Source organism: Lucilia cuprina, chromosome 4 (assembly GCF_022045245.1).
Source record: "Lucilia cuprina isolate Lc7/37 chromosome 4, ASM2204524v1, whole genome shotgun sequence".
NCBI classification, from domain to species: Eukaryota; Metazoa; Arthropoda; class Insecta; order Diptera; family Calliphoridae; genus Lucilia; species Lucilia cuprina.
The window spans coordinates 36077760-36087699 of NC_060952.1; the positions used below are offsets into that span (position 1 = coordinate 36077760).

Genomic DNA, 9940 nt, shown 5'->3' on the forward strand with positions numbered 1-9940 from the left:
ATGGACTGATAAACCAAAATCTAAGAAAATGACCCAAGTTGTTTCTTGTGTGGCAAATGATTTGCAGTTAATGCAAAAGAAGCCAATATCTTGTGCCTTTCTGGACCGATTTGGCATCGTGTCATTATAGAAGAAATGCTCTCCAGAAGTATTCAAACACGAATATTCAACCCTATCGCTAATAGAAGTGAAAATGTTGTACCCTTGAAATTTTCATTTCTCTCGAAGAGAAAATTGCTATCTTGTTGAACTTTTTATGAAGAATTCATTCACAATAGTTGAATAGTTGTATGCAGCAGCTGTTCATTGTTTAAAAAATTCCATCAACAAATTCCATAACAGGAGAATTTTTTTCACAACAAAATTTAGTAAACGAAAAAAGTGAAAAGAGAACATATTCCAAGTTAAATGATGATTGGCGATAGAATGATTATGTACCAATACATAGAGGGAAAATTGACCCCAAATTGTCTACAAATTTTCAATAACATTCGTTGTCAAAGTATATACATACGTACGACAACACAACGCAAAGTTGTCAACATTTCAAATCCACAAAACTGTCTAGATCTTTGGTCTGTGAAAAGGTATTGAACTCTTGTAAACAAACATTAAAATAAGACATGTTAGATGTGACCCCGATTTTAAACTCGGGGTCACAACAGTAAACTTTAAAAACTTTTTGACTTTCTCCATTGTCTAAAAACGTAATTTCAAAAAAAAAAAAAAAAAAAAAGTTTAACCAAATTTAAGATTTAATTCTTTAAAATCTCTGGAAATTATTGTTGTCGTTGTATTTTTTTGGCATATGTTATTTGTAACTCTACAAAACGACATGTATTAAACATACGACAATGTACTTTTCTGTAAGTATGCAGTCATAAGTGTTGTAAGTATCTGACTGTTTCAATATGAGGACAATGCAAACATACCCACACTTGTACTCATACATTCATATGCGTGTGTGTGTTTATGCGAACGTACACTCTATATTATAATGGTTTGACTGCATTTAGCTGGTTGCAACTGCATAAACTTCGTCGTATGTTGCTTATTTTAAAATTACAATACAAAGCAACGTGAGTGCGTGCACGAAAAGAAAAACCATCAAAACCTGTGAAGATGTGCAGTTGAAATGCATGTGTTGCAAGTAGCGATGGCGTGTGTGTGAGTTAGAGTGAGTGTTACAGTAACATTGCGTCGGTGTCGTGTGTCTTAAACAATTTCTAGGTTTTGTTCAATTTGATTATTTTGTAGTTTTTGAGATACGCATTATTCTTTGTTTACTAAGGCCAAACATTTAAAATCTCAGATATTTGGTATTTCCTGCCATAAAATCTTTAGAGATTAAACCATTTCTTACATTTTAATACATATTACGCTTTATAATATCTCTGACATTTTATGGTTTATTTACATATTCTTTTAAACGTTAATAATGACTACTTAACCCTTCATCGTTTAGAAATACAGTTTTATTATATTTTATTGATTCGTCGGGTATTTTTTCAACATGCATTTTTTAAAAATGCATAACTTTTTATTTGTTTTAAACTTTTTCCCCCTTATCAGGGTTGGTAAAATTAGTACACGAATGAAATATTTGATTTAGTTTTAAAAATATTTCGTAATAAAAATGGTCTACTTCTGTGGAGGAACAAAATAATTATTTTTTCCAAGAGTACATCACCTCTCCAATGGCCAATGTTCTGAATAGTTTTTTATACCCTACACAACTTTAGTGTAACGCACAATAATATTGGTCCTATACCTACCTTAAAGTATACCAATCTGAGTCGATTCAGGTCGCAATTTTAAAGATAATTCAATGAAATTTGGTACATGATATTCTATTACCCCAGGGACGAACGAAAAATGGTTAAGATCGGTAAATTATTTCACTTAGCCCGCATACAACTGTACATCCGAATAGGGCTTGTAAACCTTGTCATTAAACATCAGTTCGCAATTTTGGAGATAATTCAATGAAATTTGGCACATAATTTTCTATGGTACCGTAGACGAAGCCATTGGTCCATTATTTCACGAGCCCGAATAGGGCTTTTAAGTTCATAATTATGTTTAATATACACATATCTCGACAAAAGGCGGCAAAACCAAGTTCTATACTAGACTTGATGACCCTCACGAATTCTATAACTTCAGGGTCTATGAAAAGTCCCCATCAAAATTTCACTTAAATGTTCACATTTTTATTCACCAATAAACGCTTTATGTATATCTGAGGCAAGGTACAATTCAACTTAAATGCTATATTATGACAACTAAATCATATGATCGGCTTCGCCCGACTATAACTTCTTACTTGTTGTTTGAATACCACTTAAGAACCTTTTTTCCATAGTGGCATAATGCCAAATCGGTCCAGAAACATGAAATAGGTAAACCCGTGCCTCCGCACTTCCCAGTAAAGTCAGCGAGTCTAGCGCGATGACATCCAAAGTACCAACACCGACGACCTACGGATTGTTCAACTGAATCACGTTATCAGCGGGTTGGTAAATTGGGACAAGCGGATTATCTAAAGAACTGCAACTTTCTCTCAGGTGTTATAGTTGTTCGGTCTCTCCCCAACCCGACGAAAGAAGAAGGAAGGGTCGCGATTTAGTTTACAGACACCACTATTTCCGATCCTAAACGGTGCTTGAGTGCTTTTTGCCGGCTTTTTATTGAGCACAAACTTCGCAAACTCCATAACCTTTCAGTCTCGGACATCCCACAACCCTTCACCGCTTCTAAAATTGTAGAGGCCATCAACGCTGTCAAACTGTCTAAGGCGATTGACTCCGATGGCTTATCCATGTCGAAACACCTTGGCGAAAGGGGGAGTAGACTACTTGACACTGGTTTTTAATCTGTCAATGAACAGCCTGTTAATTCCCAATGCCTGGAAAAAGAGTAGAGTCATCACGATATTGAAACCAGAGAAGAACGCGACATAGCAGAAATAGAGAAGAACCTGCCGCGGAAAACAACAGTTGCTGTGGCACAAATGAGATCGGGATGGCTCAACGTCTACTTTTTGTTGTTTTGCTTCTAAGCTATTTACTCAATTGATCTAAAACGTTCGGACTTGAATCTAGCCCAGGTCTTAGTAAGTTGTGGTCTACAGTTCGGTGTCTCTCCAACCCTGCGAAAAAGTATGTCAGGATCGCGATTTATTTCACATATACCACTATTTCCGATCCTTAACGGTGCTCGAATGCTTTTTACCGGCTTTCTATTGAGCTTAGTTTAGTTAGTTAAATAGTTTGAACGCTGTCAAACTATCTAAGGCGATTGTCCCGTTGGCTTATCCATGTCGAAACATCTTGGCGAAAGGGGGAGTCGACTACTTGACACTGGTTTTTAATCTGACAATGAATAGCCTGATAATACCCAATGCCTGGAAAAAGGGTAGAGTCATCCCGATATTGAAACCAGGGAAGAACGCAACATAACTGAAATAGCTGATCTAAAACTTTCGGACTTGAACACAGGATTAGTTGGCTTTTGTAGTCTCTTTTCTGGTTTATAGACTTATATTTGCTTAAGTCTATGAATGTGTACATCTACTATATTGACTTATCTACAGATGGGTTTTTACAGAAATACAAATTTTTATTCGGTTTTGTAAAATTCAATTTGCCATCCCTGCCTCTTATCATAGTGTGTGCTTTTCTCATTAAACTGTTGAAATATTTTGATATCAAGCATAATTCCTGTGTCATTATTTTTATTATTTTAAGCTAAAAGGGGTTTCTCATCGTCGTCGTCGTCTTCGTCATCTTCATAGTCATCTACTTCATCTGGTTAAAACCAAACTTATGTTTTTGTTTCTACACGTGCTGTTTGAAAAAAAAAACAAATATGTGGCAGCAATAGCAACGTGCCAACATGTATTTTGACTCAATGGTTTTACTTCTAAAGTTGATTGTTTGGCATCTGTTGCTGTTATATGTTGTTGTTTGTTTTCTGTTTAGCTGCCTGCCTTCTTTCATCATAAAAAGTGCAACAGAGAGATACCTTAATAAAAAATGTCTTGATTGCACATTTTTGCTGTTTCTCTTCCCTCCAACAATATCTTGGCTGCTCCATAAGAGGTCACCCGTTAATGTTAATATGTATAAACAATGATATTTTTATATTCCATCAAATAGGTTCCAGGCACGCAATTAACCACAAGCCATAAGTAGGTTTTAAACAAACAATAACACTAAAGGCGGTAAAATTCAAAATGTTTTGAACTTCTCAAAAATCTATTGCCATAGTCGTTAATTTTTTTAAATAAATTTACAAAATGTTCTGAAAGTTTGAAAAAAAAAACTACATCTTATCTCTTCTAATTAGCACTTCATACTTCAAAAGGAATTTCTAATTTATTTTTATATAACTTTAGAAGAAATGCTATAAAATTATTGGTTATTGGAATTTGTTTCCTTTTTTCAGTTCTTTATAGTTTTCAGCTTCGTCTTGCATAAGATTAAAAAAAAAAGAACTACACGTGTTAAATAAATGTCACGTCTAGTTTTTTTTTAATATTTTTTACTTAATTTTTAAAAACTGTGTTAATAGGAAAAATTGTAATTTATTCTTTTTTATAAACAAAATATGAAGGTGTTTTAATTACGTAACAAATATATTTTATTTGCAGTGAATATTAATTGCTGATCCACAAAAATATTTACTTATAACAGGCACCGATCCAGCTCAAGCGTTTGGGGGGAATTTTTCTTTTTTTACTTATTTTCTCTTTTTCCTCATTTGTATATGTTGTATCAAAAAATTTCGGTTTAAGGTGAAAATTTTCTTTCCCCCCTTTCCTCGTGGATCTGCACTTTAATATTTTGGATTCATATTCGATTTTAATAATGAACCGATATCCATTCGTCTGCCTGTCTGTCTGACTGAAACCAATATAGGTCTAAAACTATTTTCTTTTGAAAAAGAAGAACAATTCCACCGATATCGGTTAAATTGGTTCCAGACTGTATTTTGATGTTGCGTAACGAGTATGTTGTTGTTTAAAACTTAAACGCTGTTATTAGGGATTCGAAAAGATTCATGTTATAAGAATTTTATCTTTCAAATCTGAGCAAAAAATATATATAATCTGGTACAGGCAGTTTGATTCGACTTTTAGTGGGGGAAGAAATCTTGTGTTCTTTAAATAGTTAGTAAGTTAGTTAGTTCGTTAGTTAATTAGTTAGTTAGTTATTTAGGTAATTAGTTAGTTAGTTAGGTAGTTAGTTAATTAGCTAGTTGATTACATAGTTAGTTAGTTGATTAGATAGTTAGTTAGTTAGCTAGTTAGTCAGTTAGTTAGTTAGTGGGTAGAACCATGAAGATCCTATTCGTCCTATTCTGAGGACGAAAAGTCTACCAAAATAAGCAGGTCTGAAGTATAATGGAACGTATTTTTAGTGGACACACAGGATTACGAGCACATCTATGCAAAATTGATTCCGGATTCCGACGAATGTAGAGTATGTGGAGAGGACAATGAAACTCTGGAGCACTTTCTTTGTCACTGCCAGGCATTCGTCAAAGTTAGATCCAAGTATCTTGGAAGTGATGTTATTCCGGAAATAACATCAAGAAGATTCTTAGGAATTACTTTCAGGAAACTGAGTTTCTGAACACTGAAAAATAATTCTTTCAGTTCCCTTTTTTCATGATAAGGAGCGCACAACAGACCCGGTAGTGGCCTAGGTGTATTTCTTCGGATTTGATGTAGTATACATCCTCCTATTAACCTAACTAGCTAGTTAGTTACATCTAATGCTAATATTACGATAAATACAATGTTCTTGTGCCGAATTTAATCCACGATTAACTTAAAACCTTTAAAAAATTCATAAGTTCTTTTTTCGTAATATTTACGAAAACTTTTTATACAATACAAAATATTATTTTATGAAACTCTTTAACAATTACGAAAGTACCAACATATTTTGTAATATCTTTTTCGTAAATTTAAGCAAAATTAAACATAAAATTAATAACATTTGTATTATAGTACATTACGACACAATTTCCGTGGTGCTAAACAACGAAACATTCGTACAATGTACGAAATTTTTCGCGTACATTACGCATGGATTATTTTCAGTATATAAACCAAAGTTTCTTTATTTATGGGGATCCATATAGGAAAATAAATTAAACATAAAAACAAGTAAGAGTTCTATATTCTTCACCATGGTGTGTTAAAAAAAACGGCGGTATCAAAAACTCTTCTTTCAAATCATATTATAGAATATACAAAAAGTACTTTAAAAACTAAAAAATATACCAATAAGTTCACGTTTTCCGGTTCTCACCTAATTACGACTCTACATACTAAATTTAATTTTTCTAGGTTCAATGTTATAGGAAATTCAAATTCTTGCTCTGCTGCTCTAGCTCTGCCTTATTTTTATAAACAGAGTACAATAACAAATTTTACCGTATGACTATGTATTTTGTTTTTGTTTTTTTGCAATTTCTGTTTGAGTATGAATAAAAAATCCCAGTTATTGATAAAATTTTCAGAGGTTGTCTCGGATTTTGGCTCATATCTCCGTTATTTATGGACCGATTTTGCTGATTTTAAATAGCGATTTCCTGAAAGCATGTCTAACAGAATTATTGAAGATTCGGATCTCGCCGATATCTGGGGTCCTCTAAAAACTGATTTTAACAAACATACAGACAGACAACCAGATGGACAGACAGACAGACGGACATGGCTTAATCGACTCCGCTATCTATAAGAATCCAGAATATATATACTTTATAGAGTCGGAAAATTATATTATAGAAATTACAAACGGAATGACAATCTTATATGTACCCTTCTTACGAAGATGAAGGGTATAATAATAACATTTGTATTACATTTAACTACAATTTCGTAAAACATACTATTTTCGTGGTGCGAAACAACGAAACATTCGTACAATGTATGAAATTTTCATGGATTATTTTCAGTGTAGAAATTAAAGTTTCTTTATACATTGGATCTGCTTTTAATAGAGTCCCATTTAGGAAATGATTTTAATGCTTTTATTTGACTTTAAAATACATGCACAAGTTCCGTAATTTATTATGATTTGGCTGATTTTTTTTTTAAACAACATGTTCTTATTAGAAAACCCTTTAATTCTTGTAATAAATACAATATTTCACCTAGATTTTAAATAATAATTACTAGGGTTCTATAGTTGAAACGAAAAGTCGACTTTTCGACTAAAAGTAAAAAGTAAGACTTTTCGATTTTTTCGACTTCTTTCGACTTTTTTCCGACTATTTTTTGACTTTTTTCGAGTTTTTCCGACTATTTTAGAGTTTTTGACTTTTTTTCACTTTTTTAAAATTGTCGACTATTTTTGACTTGTTTCTACAATTTTCGATTTTTTTACTTTTTTCGACTTTATTCGACTTTTTACGACTTTTCGACTTTCTTCGACTTATCGACCTTTTTCGACTTATCGACTTTCAGACTTTTATTAACAAAGTTGACTCTTCGACTTTTTTCACAGACGATAGACGAGTTATCGACTTTTTTTGGAACAAAATAGTCGACTTCGACTTTTCCACTTTTATGGACAAAAAGTCGATTGTTCGATTATTCGAAAGTCGATTTATAGAACCCTAATAATTACTTTTTTATCTCTTTTATTGCTGTCATCACAATTATGATTATTATTGCTGCTTTATTTGTTGAAAAAAAAAGTTTTTTTTTTATTATTGTCGGCTGTTGCTTAAATGTCATTTATTTTCTCAAGCAATAATTTACAAATTTTCGTATCATTTCAAGCATAATATTGTTTAATTATTTCAACAATTTATTTTCTTTACTTTAAAATCTTCTTCTGTTACTCCTTCTTTTTATTTGTTATTTCAACGATGAAATAAATCTTTGTCAAAATGGCTTTGTGCTGGTTTCTTTCTTTAACAAAAATATATACTTTTATTGTCTTTCTTTTTACTGGCAAAAGAATCGCAATACTTTCAAGTGTGTAATATTGCAGAGTAATTGTGTGGTTTAATAATTTTAATAATTATAATTACGAACGAAAAACATTACTTATATGTGTTTCTTTGATTCCATGTGCTAAATTGTTGCATATCTTTAAACATTTTATATATATAAAAAATTTGTGTATTTTTACTTCTTTTATTTACAATATTTTCTTTGTTTATATTGTTTGTTTTTTTTTTCTGCTCAGCTTTCTTTGGAAAAATATCAGTAAATGGAATATTTCTTCTTTTATCACATTGAAATTGCTTTCTTCTCCTTCCTTTTTAAGGCCATTTTATTGTGTAAAGTGCGTTATTTATAAGATTTTTTTCGCATTTTTAAGAGGAGCCATACAATAACATAATTATCATTAGGGCTATCGGGTATAAGGTACTAGTTTCAAATGAAAGTGTATTATGTATTAAATTTACTAGAAATGGAGCGAATAGAAATTTATTTAAGAAAATCGATACCACAAAGTTTTATTTAATCTTAAACATTTGTTCAATTCACAAACGATATTGTACGGACCGAAATCGATACCATAAGTTTTATTTCATCTTAAACATTTGGCCTATTCACAATCGGTGTTGTATGGTTGTATCGAAGTTTGTCATAATTTTTATACCCTACACCGCTTTAATGGGATGGGTATATTGGGTTTGTGCTGATGTTTGTAACGCACAATAATATTGATCCTATACCCACCCTAATATATACCAATCGGCTCAGAATCATTCTCTGAGTCAATTTAGCTATGTCCCTCCGTCTGTCCGTCCATGTAAACCTTGTAATGAATCTACAGATCGCAATTTTGAAGATAATTCAATGAAATTTGGCACACGATCGTCTATGATACCTTAGACGAAGCCTGTTGAAAATGGTTGACATCGGTCCATTATTTCACCTAGCCCCCATACAACTGAACCCGCCGAATAAGGCTTTTAAGTTCATAGTTATATTTAATATACGCATATCTCGACAAAAAGCTGCAAAAACCAAGTTCTATACTAGACTTGATGACACTCACGAATTCCATAATAATAGGTCCTCATATGACCCTAGCCACTATGAGAAGCCCCCATCAATTTTATTCAACCATAAACGGCTTAAGTATGTATATCTGAGGCAAGGTACAATTCAACTTAAATGCTTTATTATGACAACTTAATCACATTATATTTATGTAAAAGGTGTAGGGTATTATATGGTAGGCCTCGCCCGGCTATAATTTCTTAATTGTTCTTCTTTTTTAATTTATTTTGTTTCAAAAAACTTTATTTTAAACTTTTTTATATGACATACAACGATACGACATCGATTGTGAATTGAACAATAAAAATCTTAATATAAAGTTCTTTTCAGAAAGTTTTTCATTTTAACTATAAAACTAAATACTTGGCAGCCCTATTCTTCATTATTGGTATTCTTTAAATAATTTTTATTGTTATAATAATATTTATTACTATGATTGTTGTTGCAATTTTTTTCCGTTTAATGTTGAGAAATTTATACAAAATGGTTTTTATGTTATTTACATTAAATCTAAATGTTTTGTGTATATTTTTTTTAATACATAATTTTTTTAATACAAAATAATTCATGTTAAATTTTACGAAAGAAAAAACTTAACTACTTTCTTTCGTAATATTTACAAAAATTTCGTATATTTTTAAATTATTTTGTGGTGAGTAACAAAGAAGCATTCTTACAATGTATGACATTTTTCGTAAATATTAAGCATGTATTATTTTCAGTGTACCAACTTAGAAATTGAAAAAGAAGTTTATTTAAATTTCATCATTAAGCAATTCTATACCTTACAACCACAATATTTTACTATTTCTTTGTGTTACCTAGTGGCATTTAAAATTTATATAAATTGTTATTTAAAGAAGTTAAACTGAAAGTATTTATCGCTATAACAACTTCACT

The 9940-nt window shown here is 31.5% G+C and overlaps 1 long non-coding RNA gene across 1 annotated transcript in view; it reads right to left on the reverse strand.

Moving 5' to 3' along the window:
• Positions 1-7546: 7546 nt before the first annotated feature.
• The window catches only part of LOC124419605, a 21482-nt gene continuing 19088 nt past the window's right edge, over positions 7547-9940 (reverse strand). The window contains exon 3 of the long non-coding RNA XR_006940726.1: positions 7547-8398. This is a non-coding gene — a long non-coding RNA (uncharacterized LOC124419605). The remainder of the gene's footprint in view (positions 8399-9940) is intronic.